The following is a 16,539-nucleotide window of genomic DNA, read 5'->3' as shown; positions in this document are numbered from 1 at the left end:
AGCAAAACGGAACCCCAGAAATTGTCTTACTTCTTCAGGCCGCAACAATCCCGTCAATACCAAGATGGCGGTAGGTCCTCCGTCTCGGCTTCTTCTCCCGCAAGATCAACAGGAGATTCTTCTCCATTGCCAATCTCTAAAACTAGATCACCCGACAGTGCCGATGAGTCCTCTCAGAATACGACCTCTCCAGAACCGTCATCGATGCTTCCACATTCAGAAGCACCGCGCACACCGGATCCTATAGTAAGCCTAACAGGAGACGCAGCTACAATTACAGGCCTGACAGAAGACATTGATTTGGAACGATTTCAAGTAGGTGACGCAGTTCTCTCACCAGCAACGCTGAAAAAAAAAAAAAAATGGATGTATATAAATGTCCTTTTGTTGTCATCTTCTTTGCCACTGTGAATTGTATTATATATCCTTCAATAAAAATAAAAATTAAAAAAAAATATATATTTTCTATGATAGAATGTATCCATAAAATGCCTTGTTTATATGTTTGTTTTGTTTCAGTCGTAGTTCTTAAATAAAAAAGTATAATAGAAGTGTATAAAGACTAGGTGCAGTGAATTGATTTGTTTTCTTGAATCCACAATATGAACAACTAGCCACTTTAAAGCAAAAGGCTGTAAAATAGATTGGCCATCCATTGGCCTATACACGTAAACTAACATGACTTTTTCCTAGTGTACTACACTGCATTATAACTCACTGCTAATAGGACTTCATTGCTGCTGCAAACCTAGCAGATATGCCCTGAACAAGGTAATTGAAAATGTTTCAATAAAAGATTGTGTCCTAAAGATGAACTGTATACAGTGAACTCAGTATAGTATAGAGTAAAACATGTCTGGAAAAAAGCCTTCTGTGACATGGCAGCTGGGGAGAAAAGCTTGTAGAGTCATAAAATGGCTCCATGTAAATCAGATTTATGTTTGTCACCAGTTGTCTGGACATTTGACTGTAAATATACAAGACATTTTTACTAGCATTGACTTTAGTAATCCAGAGTCATTCCTTTTTTTATTCTTTAGTCATAGTCCTAAAATTAGATAAGTAATGAAGTCCTTCAACTGATGTCCTTTATATATAACTGTCAGCAGAACTTTACAGCTACATATATAAAAAGATTTGTGATTATTGTTATGTGCCATTAAGGGACAAAAAAAACACTCAACGCATTTAGGGGCATCATCAGATCAGTTAAAAAAATTGTACTTGCAAGCAGCTGCTTTTGGGCAAACATTGTAATCAGTAGGGATGAGTTATTTTGCTGTTTATCACCCATATTGCGCTTGAAAATGTTGGAATCCAAGGTCTACCTGATCTGGAGGCCTGCAGAAAAAGTAGTTATCTTTCTCATGAGGCCCTCAAAGATCAATTGAGATAGGTTCTCATGTATTATCCATCATGCAGACACAGTAGTGGAGCAATGATAAGCCTTTTGCCTTTTCTACTGACATAGGAAGCATTTCCAATAGAGTGCAGTTGGGGAAGAGTTTGCCTAAATAACATTCTTCCATTTCAAACTGGTGGGATGTTGGCAAGTTTACAAATGCAGATGAGTGTCTTAGCCATATTAAAAACCTAAACTTTGCATCCTCATTCAGCTGTTTTACCACATAAGTTTGTCCCTGGAAAGTAGGCGTTATGCATTCACTGCTATTCTGCTACTGGTGAAAAACCTTCCTTACAGCTGCTGCTAAAATTTAAGCTTTTCGGCTCTCTTATTTATCCTCAATTCTGCTAAAATCCATGTTTCAACTGTATAATTATGTATATTTGAAAGATATGTGAAAACATATTCCCAACAAACCCCTGATTTTAAAACCCCTGATATACTGTATATGTAAAGTTAATCACACCTCACCCACTACAAGCCTGGATTTGGATTTATCCACACTGGTTTGCTCATCTGATTTTATAACTTGTATCAAATCCCAGATACAGGGCAGTTAGAAAACTAGATTAAAAATTAATCAGAAATAAATTTAAAATAATAAAGTTCCTTGATTCTTTCTCTGATCAACATGATCTGCTGTTCCATGTCTGGGGTTTATTGTTTAAAGTCTAATCAGGTTGTTAGACTTTTCTAAAACACAGCTAGGGAAATTTTATTGCCATGTTTTCGTACTGTAGATTTACTTTACTACTTGCCCATAAATGTTTCTCAAGCGTATTTAACTGTTTTCTGGCTGTCCTACTAATATCATCATAATTGTATTCCCTTTTAACTAAACACTTGAGACATTCCAAAACATCTAGAAAATGGATGAAATATAATACTTGTTTAGTGTACTACTTTACCCATGTGCCCCTTTGCTTTGCTATGTATAAACTGATAACTGAGAAGCTGCCATTTTTGCTTTGGTACATATGCATTATGTACTTGTGTCATGCAGACTAAATAACATCAACATATTACTAAACACTAAACCAACTTTCCTTGAGAGGAGCTTACAATCTAATGTTATGTGAACCATAACCTTGTCTCTGGTTTGTCATATACCAAGTAATATCCACCATAGTCTGGTCAATTTTGGAAAGAAACCAATTTTTGTAATGTAGGACGAAACTGGGTGAAGAACATGCAAACCCCATGCAGACAGTGTCTTGTTCTAAATTCAAATATGGAACCCTAGTGGTGCAAGGCAAATGGGACCTTAAATGTGACCTCAAATGTCACTACACAGAGTCCCAATTAGATGTAAAAAATCCTTGCATTCTTTTGGAAATCCCTACTGGAGGATAAATATTTGAAGGTGATTTGAGAGTGGTATAACTGATATGATATTGTTAAATAATAATAATATTAATGTTTTTTGGAATATCTGACCATGTAACAATATACATTTTTATTTTTGTTCAGCTTTCGAGAAGTATGGAGATAGTAATATTATTACCTAATACTTCCCTCTTCCAGCATGAAAACTATTGATGTAATTTTAAAACGTGTTGTTTTTCATTACATTTAACATGATATACAAACAATAAAGGCAAGACGAGCTTGCGCTCTGCTAGGGGTGTGGTCACGCGATGATGGAGTGAAGCTGCGGCTTTTCTGAGCTCTGACCCGCCGACGGGATTATTCAGGCTGGCTGCACCTCAGGGGTTCTACAGAGGACTTTTCCCACTAGCCTCATGTTTCAGCTTCGAAAAACTCAACGGGCTGCAAAGCCGCCAAAAACTAAAGACATGAAGCAGTTTTTTCATCCTTCAGCTGACTCCCCTGAAGTAACTGTAGGCTCCAGGATTGCGTTGCCGTGTGGCACACATGCAGCTAAACTGCAACAAGTAAGTGCCTCTGTAAATAGTATGGAGTCCCCTGATTGGATTGAGGGAAACTCTGACCCTTGTCTGCTCTCTCAAATGTCTCCAGCAGCAGAATCTTCCTCTGGTGTGCCTGATGGGATTTCTAACTCCTCGCATATGCAATTAGAAACCATATTACACAACCTTTCATCTAAGAATGACCTAATGACTAATAGAATTGAAAGTTCAAGAATTGGAATCATCAGTTGGTGTCTGTAGATTCTAGAGTGTCTGTACTTGAGTCCAGAACTGAGGTGACTATAACCCGATTTAAGACTTAGGAAGACACAATCTCTCACATGCAAGCTCAAATTTCTGCCCTCTTTCTCCATACAGAAGATAATGAAAATAGAAATCACAAGAATAATATACGGATTAGAGGTATTCCTGAAGCTACAGGCAATTCAGATTTAAGGTCCACTGTTATCGCAATCTTGAATCTATACCTGGATCACCCTTCTACCATGGCTATTGAGCTAGACAGAGTTCATAGAGTAAGCGGTGCTCTTACACAATCAGGTACCCTCCCAAGGGATGTATTATGCACTGTTATAATATTAAAGAGGAAGTAATGTGGCAAGCATGAAGACATGGTGCTATAGACTTTGATGGAGCGCATAGTGGAGATACTACCGGATCTTTCCAGCCATACTTTGAGAATGCGGCCGGTCGTTCGCCCACTGTTAGACTCCATCCGGTCAACACAAGCAACCTTTAAATGGGGTTGTCTTTTCTCAACACCACCACTTTGTTATCTGCACTGTTTGATTTTTTTACAAATACCACCAATTGAAGTTCCTGATTGGTTATTGTGTGTTTTTTGTAGAATACAGCAGCTGAAGTTAAACCTTGACTTTCTGCAGGACTTATCTTGCTTTGTTCTGTGCATTATCTTTAATTTGCAGTCTTGACCAGGACAGGGATGTGCTCCCCCCCCCCCCCTTTCCCTCATTGCCAAGAGCTTACATCAATGTTAATGACATTTTTGCCACTGACTCTATGATCAATAGGGGAAGGCAACGGGTCAATGACTATTGATTAGTTTATTTGGTTTACTACAGTTTAAAGCTGGGTCATACTAGTTAAATACTGCTTATATTTTTATATTGTTCCTGTTCTTGGTGCTTATCTCCTGTGAAAGTTTTTATTTTTGGATTCTGAGCCTGTTTTCTGTTTACTGCGCCTTGATTGGAATATTATTCTTGATATATGAGGAATGGTAATATGGGCTTGAAGGAGACCCCCCCCCCCCATCTTATCTCTCTTTGTTGAGATAACAGGGAGCAGTAAGGGAACAGGTAAAGGGCCTAAGGGCTTTTGTTGTTGGCTTTTGATTTTTAGTACTGAACAATATGTCTTGATTTGCTCTTGATTCTTTGGGGATGTATTTATTACTATATTGTTCTAGTTTAATATGCTAGATTACCCAATTAAGAATAACCCCCATCTCCTTCCCCCTCCTCTTCCCTTTCCCCTCTTTTAGAGGAGGGTTGATCCCGAAAAAAACTTTCTTGCAAAGAATATTTTGTTATATTCACTTGGTTTTGATAGGGAGTTTTTTCTTTTTATTATTTTTTTATTTCCTTCTTCCCTTTCCTATGGCATTGAAGGTTACCTCCCTTAATATCCTCCCTTAAAGGGATTGAATTCCCCCATTAAGAGAGCAATCATTCTCCAAGAGCTACATAGACATAAATGTCGGATAGCGTTTCTTCAGGAGACACATTTCCGATATAACCAGATTCAGAGGCTAACAGATTGCCATTTTAATATGGCCTATCACAGTGCCTCACTAGACTCCAAGACAAAGGGGGTCAGCATACTTATACATAAATCACTGCAGTGGACCTTTGTAGCTTATAGTTCTGGTTCTGAAGGTAGATATCTGTTGGTAAAAGGATTAATTGGTACTCATAGATATACCTTTGTGAATATTTATGCCCCAAACAGTAACCAGATTGGATTTCTCGAACAATATTGGATCTAATGGAAGATTTTGTGGAGGGTACATTTGTTTTAGGGACAGATTTTATTATAGCACCCTCTTCTGCACTAGATGAATTTAGAGGCTAATCAATGATGTCTCTTGCTGCCCTCCGAAGGCTTAAACGCTTATTCCATTTACACCATTTAGTAGACATATTCAGATCTTGAATCCATCAGAAAAAAGATTATACCTACTACCCTCCAATGCATGAATCCTTTTCACGTATTGATTTGTTTTTGGTCCACCATCATATGGTTCCATGGGGAATTTCAACCACAATAGGAGATATTTCGGTGTCTGACCATGCCCCTATATTTTTAGTACTTCAGATGAAACCTACTGTCCCTTAAACATATTCATGCAAATTGAATGAGTTACTTTTGGAATCTGATGAGGTACGCAATAGTATTGCGTCTGCCCTGAATTCTTCTTTTTGAATTAAATAATCAATCGGTGCCTAATCCGTTAATAATTTGTGAGGCACATAAGTGCTATGTCAAAGGCCTTTTTATACAACAAGACCATAGAGTTAGAAAAGAAAGGGAGGCTAGACTGAACCAACTGTTTACGGAATTACATGATTTAGAGGTCTTGAATAAGCGTCAATAAACCCCAGACATGGAACAGCAGATCATGTTGATCAGAGAAAGAATCAAGGAACTTTATTTTTTTAAAATGAAGCATTTGATTTTTAAGTGTAAGGGATTTTACTATGAGCATTCAAACAAATATGGTAGAGCACTGGCTAGAGTGTTAAGAGAGGAGAGCTAGATCATTTATTCCGAGTATTACCTCTGAGTCAGGACAGTGAAATTATACCACCCCAAATATAGCTCAGAACTTTAGGTCTTTCTATGAAAAGTTATTCAATTTGCATAGGGACCAGGATATGGAATCAACCTCAGTAAGTAAGGACTTGATTTGTAAATATTTACGTGAGTTGGGTTTACCTTCCTTTTCAGAAGAAGCTGTTGAATCTTTGGGACTACTAATGAAGGCTGAGGAATTAGCTAAAGCCATCTCTAAAGGTGCGTACACACTTCCAATTTTTATCGTTCCAATCGAACGACGAACGATCGATTGGGCAAAAAATCGTTCGTAAAAAAGTAACCAACGACGCCGACGAACGAGGAAAGTTGTTGGAAACGAACGACCGGACCGGCGGATCGGATTGGGCGACAATCGTTGAACATCGTTCGTGTGTACGGTCGTTCGTTGATCGTCCATGGGCTGAGCATGCGTAATGAACGAACGCTCGTTCACTTTCCTGTCGTGCACATAGTTCCTCTATCGCTCAAATGATCTTATCTATTGTGTGTACAATATCTACGAACGATCGTGTCGTTATCTCTATGTGCAGGATCGGTGCTATACGATCGTTCGTAGATATCGTGCAGGATCGTTCGTCGTTCGTTTTCCAACGATAATAATTGGAAGTGTGTACGTAGCTTAACTCGGCCTCTGGAAAAGCACCTGGGCCAGATGGCCTACCAATAAAGTACTATAAGTGTTTTTTACCTAAGCTATCTCAGCTTTTTTTGGAGGTGTTTAATGCCCTGGCACAAGGGATGCAATTGCCTAAGTATATCCTTGCAGCCCATATAGCGGTCATTCTCAAAACTTGGAAAAGATCCAAATCTATGTGGTTGTTACCAGCCAATTTTCCTCCTTAACTGTGATCTTAAGTTGTTTAGTAGCATACTGGCAGCCCGACTTATGCTCCTACTTCAAACTATTATCCATCTGGATCAGAGGGGATTCCTACTTGGATGCAAATAATACCATACACACAATAATATACATGTGATAATACCATCAGAACTTTTAATCTGATTAAATTCACTTGTGTGCGTGAGATATCTACAATGTTTTTGTCAGCAGATGCTGAGAAAGCTTTTGACAGAATAAACTGAAATTTTCTTTTACAAACATGGGTCCATGAACTTCCTTCCCCACTGATCCAATGGATACTTGCCTTGTATTCCACCTCCTCAGCTCAAATTAAGGTGAATGGCTTCCTCCCACGATCTTTTCTGATTATCAATGGTACGCGTCAAGGATGTCCATTGTCGCCACTTCTTTTTATTTTAATAATGGAACCTTTTCTTCGCCATGTAAGAAATAATATTAATATTTAAGGGGTGAAAGTTAAGAGAGAGGAACAAAAGATAGCAGCTTATGATGATGATCTGCTGCTATGTTACATCGCCCAGGACAACTTTGCCTACTTTATTATCTGAGATTGACGCATATGCACGACTATCAAATAAAAAAAATAACCTTCAAAAGACTGAAGCTCTCTCCATTTCCCTTCCTTCAAAGCTTATTGAAGAGGTTTTACCCTTTTTCCTATTCAAATGGGCTAATAGGTTTATTATGTACCTGGGGACTTAAATTTTAGCTAATTTGTCCCATATAGTGAAAATGAATTTCTTACCATTGGTAAATTCTATTAGAGGGGACTTGCAGCGCTGGAGGCAACACACTTTTCATGGTTTGGTAGGTTTAACGTGCTTAAAATGAATGTGATGCCTCATTTTCTGTATTTATTACAAACATTACCTGTGCATTTACCTCATCAGTTTCTGTGTAAGTTTCAGAGTGAGTTCCTGCGTTTTGTCTGGGGAGGTGATTCTCCGCGTTTACGTAATGAAATTTTGTGCTTACCTAAGTTACAAGGTAGGATAGCATTTCCTGATCTGCTTTTATATCGGGAAGCGATCCACATTGAAGGTTAATAGATTGGTGTAGACATAGGAAACAGAAACCCTGAGTCATGATTGAAGAAGCAATGTCCTCCGTTTTGATACCAGGAGCACCTTGGTTACCTCCTGAGTTACTAGTTGGTAGACCTAAAAACCCTCTTATTGATCTAACACTTCGTGTAATAAGGAAATATTTTAGAATCAAAGGATATCAGGTCTACCCTTCTCCATTGACCCCTTTACTTGGGCACCCAAAATTTTTTCCTGGATTTATTGATCTGTTTTGTGCATGGAAAGCGAGGGAAGTGTTTAGGGCTGGACATTTTGTGGGCAATACAGGATGGTCTTCGACGGAGGCGTTACAGTCAAAGCGTTCCCTACCGCCTCTGGATGTCTGGAGAAATTTGCAATTTAGGGGTTTTCTTGGCACCCTCCCTCTTCCCTCCGAATTTGTTTGATCTCTTTCAAAATTGATATGTAATGGTGAGGAACCCATTCGAGGTGCCCTCTTATCTGCATATAGTATGTTATTAGAAGAGATAGTTTCATCTTCTCCACCATTTATTGTAAAATGGGAAAGAGATTTGCATATGACTTTTTTTCCCAGGAACAACTAGAATGTCTATTAGATTTTGGGCATAAAGCTTCAATCAGTAATTTTTACCAGGAATTAAATTATAAATTATTGACCAGGTGGTACAGAGTTCCAACTCTATTAGCCAAAATTTATCCTCAGGTAGATAATAGATGCTGGAGATGCAAAAATGATTTAGGCAGTTTGATCCATATTTTTTGGGAATGCCCTCTTGTTATCCCCTTTTTGGTCACAGGTAGCAGGTATAATTAAAGAACTAACAGATATATCTATTCAAGATAAACCAGAACTTGTTTTACTGCATGTTTCTTCTTTTTCAAAGAAAAAGTACTATAATTCTTTGTTAAAGCATCTTTTGAATGCTGCTAAAGCAATTGCAAACTGAGTGAACTGTCTTTTTGCTAACATAGCATATTTTTTTTTTCCCACAATCTGCACTTTGCCAATCTGCATTCTTACTGAAAACTAATACCAACCATTTGTTTTATTTTACATGTAAAACTGCTGCTAATCCATACTATTTAGCAGTTGTCACAGTAGGCTTTTATTGTTCAGGTCTGCGGAATGATAGAAAATTAAGCATTTTAGGAGTGGGCATTTTTTTTAAGTGTTGGTTGTGTGTGATATTGTCAGTGCCCGCTTAATCACAGCCAGCATTGGGCATCTTAGACAGTACTTGCCAATAAATACATAAATAACTCACATGCAAGGAACAAAAGAGAGGACCCTATCTATGATAATCGAAAATATACTGGCCAACCCTGTAATTAGTCAAGGTATGAATCAAGTAGAAAAGAGACAGGGATTTTTTTGCAGAAAATTGTGGTGTATTTTTTAAAAAAGTACAAAATGAGTGACACATATTTCATTACATCAGTGTGAGAAAGGCAACCATGGTAAAATCACAGTTGGACTGTAAAGGCGTCCAGTGAAATAATAATAATAATGAAAATGAGTAATGAAAAAATGAGGCAGTGAGGAGGCGAGTGTACGAGCGCACTCGACTCCGGACAGCGGAAACCGGCTCGCTGGAAGCGCGAAAGTACGCGCGACCAGTGAGCGCGGATTTCATTGATGAATTACGGCCTTTATGTGTGGAATACCAGGCAGCTAATTTAGCTGCCTGTATACCGGTAATCGCGGGTTAAGGGCATCACAGTGAGGGCTGAAGTGCTTCATTGTATCTTTACATCTTTTCGTGATGACCTCACATGCCAGTTGTTTTCAAAGACGTCATTTGATTCTTGGACATAAAACAGCAGGTGTTGCTGCTGTAACTGAAGCGATTTTCTGGCTAAACATGCGCTCTGCATACCCCTTGCTATCCTCCTCAGTAGCAATTGCTCAAGATAATCCCTATCCTTTTCATAGGTTTCATTAATTATTTTGGAAACAATATTTATATCACCTATTTCTGACTCAGTTCATATATAAATAGAGCATTAGCAATTCTACATAACTGCATACCATAGTCATAATGCACTAATCCTGAAACTTGTTAATCCTCCCTCTTTATTATTTCCTCATTAATATCATTATTATTTAATACATTCTTATTACCTTTACTGCTTCTGATGAAAAAGAACTATATTATACCATGAACTCGTGTTTACTTACCACTAATCATTATAATACCCATAGGTATCACACTTGCTAGTGAATACCACTGGAACCACTTTGATGCAACTCCTTTGGGTCACTTTATTTGGGATCCAGATACTGCAGCAACCAACACAACCCCCCCCAACAAGAACAAACACTACTTTTTTGTACATATGTGTCATCTTCACAAATAAGTACATTGATTTTTCTCCTTTTTTCATAATTACCAATTTATATAAATATAAGGCTGATAAATTGAGCTTTTTGTTATGGAATACATTGGATATGGTAGGTGATTAGAAAATCTCTTTGACAAACAACAAACTTGACATGATTTTGTACTTATATATAGATTACTATGTATGGATAAATATATATGTTGTGCATATCAATATAAAGTAATGAGACATATTGATTTATACATGATGCAGGAACATGAAGCAGGTACACCTGCTTAATAATGAGTTATAAAATCTTGAGCTGACCTGTCACTCTTGTGTTAATATTATGTATGATTCATTACAATAGTCATAATTATTCTTGTTTATACCTTACTGTACAGATGCTCTGACTTTCCTTGCACAACCCCTGATGAAGCCATCTGGCAAAATGCGTCGGGATTGAGATTTGTGAGCTTTATGTACCTTTGTTGTAACACTTAGACAATTCTATTCTTAGAAAGCAAGGCATATCCCCATCAAGGGACGCCTTTACAGTCCAACTGTGATTTTACCATGGTTGCCTTTCTCACACTGATGTAATGAAATATGTGTCACTCATCTTGTACTTTTTTGAAAAATACACCACAATTTTCTGCAAAAAAATCCCTGTCTCTTTTCTACTTGATTCATACCTTGACTAATTACAGGGTTGGCCAGTATATTTTCGATTATCATAGATAGGGTCCTCTCTTTTGTTCCTTGCATGTGAGTTATTTATGTATTTATTGGCAAGTACTATCTAAGATGCCCAATGCTGGCTGTGATTAAGCGGGCACTGACAATATCACACACAACCAACACTTAAAAAAAATGCCCACTCCTAAAATGCTTAATTTTCTATCATTCCGCAGACCTGAACAATAAAAGCCTACTGTGACAACTGCTAAATAGTATGGATTAGCAGCAGTTTTACATGTAAAATAAAACAAATGGTTGGTATTAGTTTTCAGTAAGAATGCAGATTGGCAAAGTGCAGATTGTGGGAAAAAAAAAAATATGCTATGTTAGCAAAAAGACAGTTCACTCAGTTTGCAATTGCATAACAGAATTCAAGGGTTAGTTTTCTAAATGCACTGCACAATGAACCTCATATATTACAGGAGTTTTGTTTTTTTGTTTTTTTTTAATTTAGAAAAGGTGCATATCCAGTGTCGGCAGGAACTTATTTTTCGAATCTTAGACCCTAAACTGATCACCAGAAAAAGAAATGTATGATAACCTCAGTATATGTATGTATGTTTAGGACTACAAGGTTCAAAGGATTACAAATGTACAGTTTTCTGCAATATATACATAGCATGTCCCTGTACAGCTGTATATTGAAGAAATTTCGACTTTTCTTACATCTTGAAAATGGCTGATGTCTATGCGCATCAAGAAGCAGTTTTTATTCTACAGTTATATCACTGTTGAGATTTCAGTGATTGTATTATGCTTATTTATGTGTTAATATTTTAAAGTGTAAAGTATAAAAATGTAAGTCTCTTTTGTCACTAATTCATCTACCTATGTGACAAAAATTTTTTGTGTGTAAGTGTATACTGAGCGGCGCATTAGCAGCTCAGTGTGCACTCTCAGCAGCATCGTGCACATGCTCATCACTTGGACCTGGCAACTCAAAAAATCTAAGGACTACAAACCTGAAAGAAGACGTGAAGATGATTCTCATCTTATATGAACAGTCAGGCTTGTCTTGGGCAAGAATCTGACATATGTACAGAGGTCGCCTGAACATCGTTCATGGATTGTCCTGACAGATCCATGAAGGACAGACAATGAACAACCGCAATCGAAGTAAAGGGAGAACAGCACAGCAAGGTGCTGCTTGTTTGTTTATCTATTAAGTTTTTGTCTCTGGAAGCAATCATGAAAGATTGTTTCCAGTGACAATAATTCAACGTTAGCATGCAGCCTAGGTGTCAGTGATGGCAAAAATCATACATTCTGTATTGAAGCTTAAATAAAGATTCAATGATAAGTTAGCATACTGCTGGTATTTATGTTTGTGTTATACTTTGGGAATGCATATGGGAGCTTTTAAATGTACTTGGTACATATACATGGGCATATAACAATAAAACTTTGCAGATTGAAGACTATTGTAAAAAACAAAAATTCAGTACTCCTGTTGTATAGTACTTCCCCCACCACTTAGATTGTAAGCTCTTTTGGGCAAGGTTTTCTTCTCCTGTGTCATTGATTGTGTCTGTCTGGTTTTTGCAACCCCTATTTTATGTACAGTGCTACATAACATGTTGGTGCTATATAAATACAGTTTTATAATAAGAGATTTTCTAGCTTGGGTTCAGTTTAGCATAGCATAGCGCTGATGCAGTCAAGTACGGTAAGTGCTTCACTATATGTTCATGCAGGCCAGAAGTCAATCAGTATTTACAAATGGTCTCTGTGACAGCCAGAACTTTACAAGTATTACAGTACAGACATTTTTTCCCCAGAACAATATTCATCACAGATACTTCGAGAAATCTAAGAAACTGTGTATGAAAAGATTACCACACCTTTGTAAAAATGGCAAAATGAGTTATTTGTAACTGGTATACCATGTTGCCATTGTGGTGAAAGACAAATTATGACAAATTATGACTTTCCTATTTACAGTCTATTTACACATATCTGATTTTTTTTCTTAGAAAACAAACCAGCAATCAGATGTGATGTAATAATTAAATAACAACATCATCTAAAATCAGAAAAAAAGATATATACATATAGTACTATTATTAGTAATAATCATCAAAACACAATTTTAGGTCTGTTCTATAGGATTCCTGGTTAATTAATGGAAGATATTAGAAAAAAATTCTAGATTGTAAGCTCTTCTGGGCAGGGTACTCTCCTCCTGTGTCACTGTCTGTCATTTGCATCCCCTATTTATTGTACAGCGTTGCGTAATATGTTGATGTTATATAAATCCTGTTTAATAATAATTGATAATATTAATATTAATAATAATAAAAAAAAAGAAAACCAATACATTGATTAAATGCAATTACAATTATTCTACTACTAGTATTACTACTAACACCTTCTACCAATACATTAATTAATCACATCTTACACTGTAATTAAATACAATAAATGAAAGGTATTTTAATCTTACTGTGATGCTGTTTGTCTTGCTGAGCCTGTTATTATACAAGGATCTAGGACCTCTCTGTCCCTGAGAGCTATATGTTTTAACAGTGATAATGTGGGAGTGGCCTCATCTGTCAACCCGGTCTGTAAGGTTTTAAATGACTGTCACTATTTTAAAGGTGCACACAAGTCACATTTCACTAAATTTCCAGGATGTCTAAGCCTGCTTTTGGCTACATGAATATAGAATGCATTTCAAACAGCTGACAAGGGTGTCATCCTAACTTTGTTACCATTGACTGTGCTTCATAGAATGTCTGTTACTTGATACAGAATTTAGCCACTAGAGAAATAGTTATGTTATTGTGTCCCATATTCAGTCTCAGTTCAGTAAGCTGTTTCCTTTTTTTATAATTTATGCAATATACTGTAATAGCGATATAAATAAAAATAAAACATGACTAGACCTTGGCTTTTAGCATATCAAGAACACACTAGCATTATAAGTCTATTATATGTTTTAAAACATTGTGGGTTTTTTTTTGGCAAATAAACAATGGAGTTTAATTATAGCTTACTCGTAATAAGGTGGGACACTACATATAGTAAACGCTATGACTAACTAAGATCTTAATAGTTTTTATGAAAAAAAAGCAGAAACTGAGGACTGTACAAGACTAACCAAATGGCAAAATTCTCATTAATGAGAATTTGACCTCATTTATTGTTGTCATAGCACAATTTTAGAATCAAAATCAAGTAAATGTGGTGATCTTTCCTTCTATTTGTTAGCACTGTGGCTCATGGCAGGTTACAAAATTCTAAAAATAAAATGCTTGGCAAGACAAAAAAGGCCCCAAGCCTGTGGGGGCAGTCTTAATATTTGGGATTCCTTCAGTTAGTCAGGTCTATGTTCAACAAAGAAATGTCCCCAAGGTAAGCTGACTACACTGAATGACCAGGCTTTACCATCAATGGGTTGTTTCTTCCCAAATGGCATGGGCATATTCCAAGGTGACAATGTCAGGATTCATTGGGCTGAAAGTGTCCAGACACTAACTCACTGACAATCTTTGGAATGTGCTGGAGAAAACTTTATACATGAGTCCGATTCTCCCTTCATCAATTCAAGATCTTGGCAAAAAAGTAATGCAACTCTGGACAGAAACAAATGTTGTTACATTGCATAAGCTTATACAAATGATACCACTGTGAATGCGTGCCGTGATCAAATCCAACAGTGGTCGAAAAAAATATTACAGTTCATGACTTTTTTGGACAGGTGGTGTATAAAATCTGTTCTTAGTTCACCTATAGTGATTATACAAATAGGTTTAATATGTCACATGAAAGCTATAATTAGGCTTGCCTTTTGGGTGTCTGCTCTATAAGCTGCTTTATATTCAGGAAGGTTGTACAGAGTAGGCATCAGGAAGTAAGGAAAGATCCTCAGTGCTGGCTAGTGGGTACTGCAGACTTTAGCTGTGCATCTGTCTGATCTTTTACTTGAGTACAGAGATAAGCATTCTAAAGGACATGAAGTATTGGAGGATTACAATGACTGAGGTAGTTTTTAGTGTACCTTAGTTAGGAGGGATGGGTATCTGTTCTGAGGGTGGGGGAGGGGATAGGAATTGGATTTTGGAAAGGAGAGATATGTGATTGGGTAGATTTAAGTGGAGGAGCAGAGTAGGGCTAAATGGGGAAGGGGAAATGGATTCATACTCCTGGGACTAGGATGGTAACGTTGGTAAGAAACAGACCTGATGTTATATAAATAAATTATTGCATTAGGAACATTATCCATACTGAATATATCAAAGGTTATGCATCAACTTCAAAATCAGTTCAAATTATACTTTTTCAACATCAAAAGTATTTTTTGTAGTAGTTGTAGTAGAACTCTGTTTTTATATTGCAAGAAAAAGGGACTAGATGGGTCATTGTAAAAAAAAGTTTTAACCATTGTGACTGTTTATTTAAGTTAGAAGTAGATATGCTAGTGCCAGATCTTGTAGTAACATCAAGTTCTTTTTCTGAACCTTTGTGAAAAATATGCTTTGTTATATAGCAACTATCGCTATTTACATCTACATCTGTGAGTCTGAAAAATTTACTGATAGAAATATTATCTCATTTTATACAGCATTTTCTGTGGAAGATTTTGTGAAGTGCTGAACAGAGCTCATGAAACCAGCCAGGTGAAAAAGCTTTCCCGAATGGTTTCCCAAATGCAGACTATTACATGCATTTTTTTTTACTAACCCTAAATGTCAAACTTGGCAAAGATTTTGACATTATATCTGTACTATGAAACTTTTCTTTTTGTGTGTGGGAGTGTGTGACCTGGAGAAAAACTGCCAATCTATATATTATTTGCCATTTTTACAAAGGTGTGGTAATCTTCACGTGCTCAGTAAATGTACTTTTAAATTTTCTTTACTTTGCATACACAGTTTTCCCAAAGTACTTGTGATGAATATGACTACAGGAAATGAGAGAAAGAGTTACTACATCTAGAGCTTCAGAGACAGTACAACAGTGTGACACACCACTACAGGAAATGACGGAAAGAGCTACTACATCTAGAGCTTCAGAGACAGTACAACAGCGTGACACCCGACTACAAGACAAGAGAGATAGAGCTACTATATCCAGAGCTTTCGAGACAGTACAACAGCATGGGACCCGATTACAGGATAAGAGAGATAGAGCTACTACATCTGGAGCTTCAGAGACGGTACAACAGCGTGGGACCCGAGTGGAGGAAATGAGAGAAAATGCTACTACATCTAGAGCTTCAGAGACAGTACAACAGCATGAGGCCCAACTACAAGATAAGAGAGATAGAGCAACTACGTCTGAAGCTTCATAGACAGTACAACAGTGTGACACCCGTGTACATGAAATGAGAAAGAGCTACTACATCTAGAGCTTCAGAGACAGTACAATAGCGTGAGGAACGACTACAGGATAAGAGAGGTAGAGCTACTACATCTAAAGCTTCAGAGACAG

At 37.1% G+C, this 16,539-nt stretch overlaps 1 protein-coding gene across 1 annotated transcript in view; it reads right to left on the bottom strand.

The window, feature by feature from the left end:
- LOC140333367 (protein FAM240B-like) overlaps positions 1 to 13,610 on the bottom strand; it is a 36,285-nt gene extending 22,675 nt beyond the window's left edge. The window contains exon 1 of the mRNA XM_072415010.1: positions 13,550 to 13,610. The gene's annotated coding sequence lies outside the window, so the exon portion shown is untranslated. The remainder of the gene's footprint in view (positions 1 to 13,549) is intronic.
- Between the last annotated feature and the right edge of the window lie 2,929 nt (positions 13,611 to 16,539).

Source organism: Pyxicephalus adspersus, chromosome 6 (assembly GCF_032062135.1).
Source record: "Pyxicephalus adspersus chromosome 6, UCB_Pads_2.0, whole genome shotgun sequence".
NCBI classification, from domain to species: domain Eukaryota; kingdom Metazoa; phylum Chordata; class Amphibia; order Anura; family Pyxicephalidae; genus Pyxicephalus; species Pyxicephalus adspersus.
This window is presented reverse-complemented; position numbering and strand designations above follow the sequence as displayed.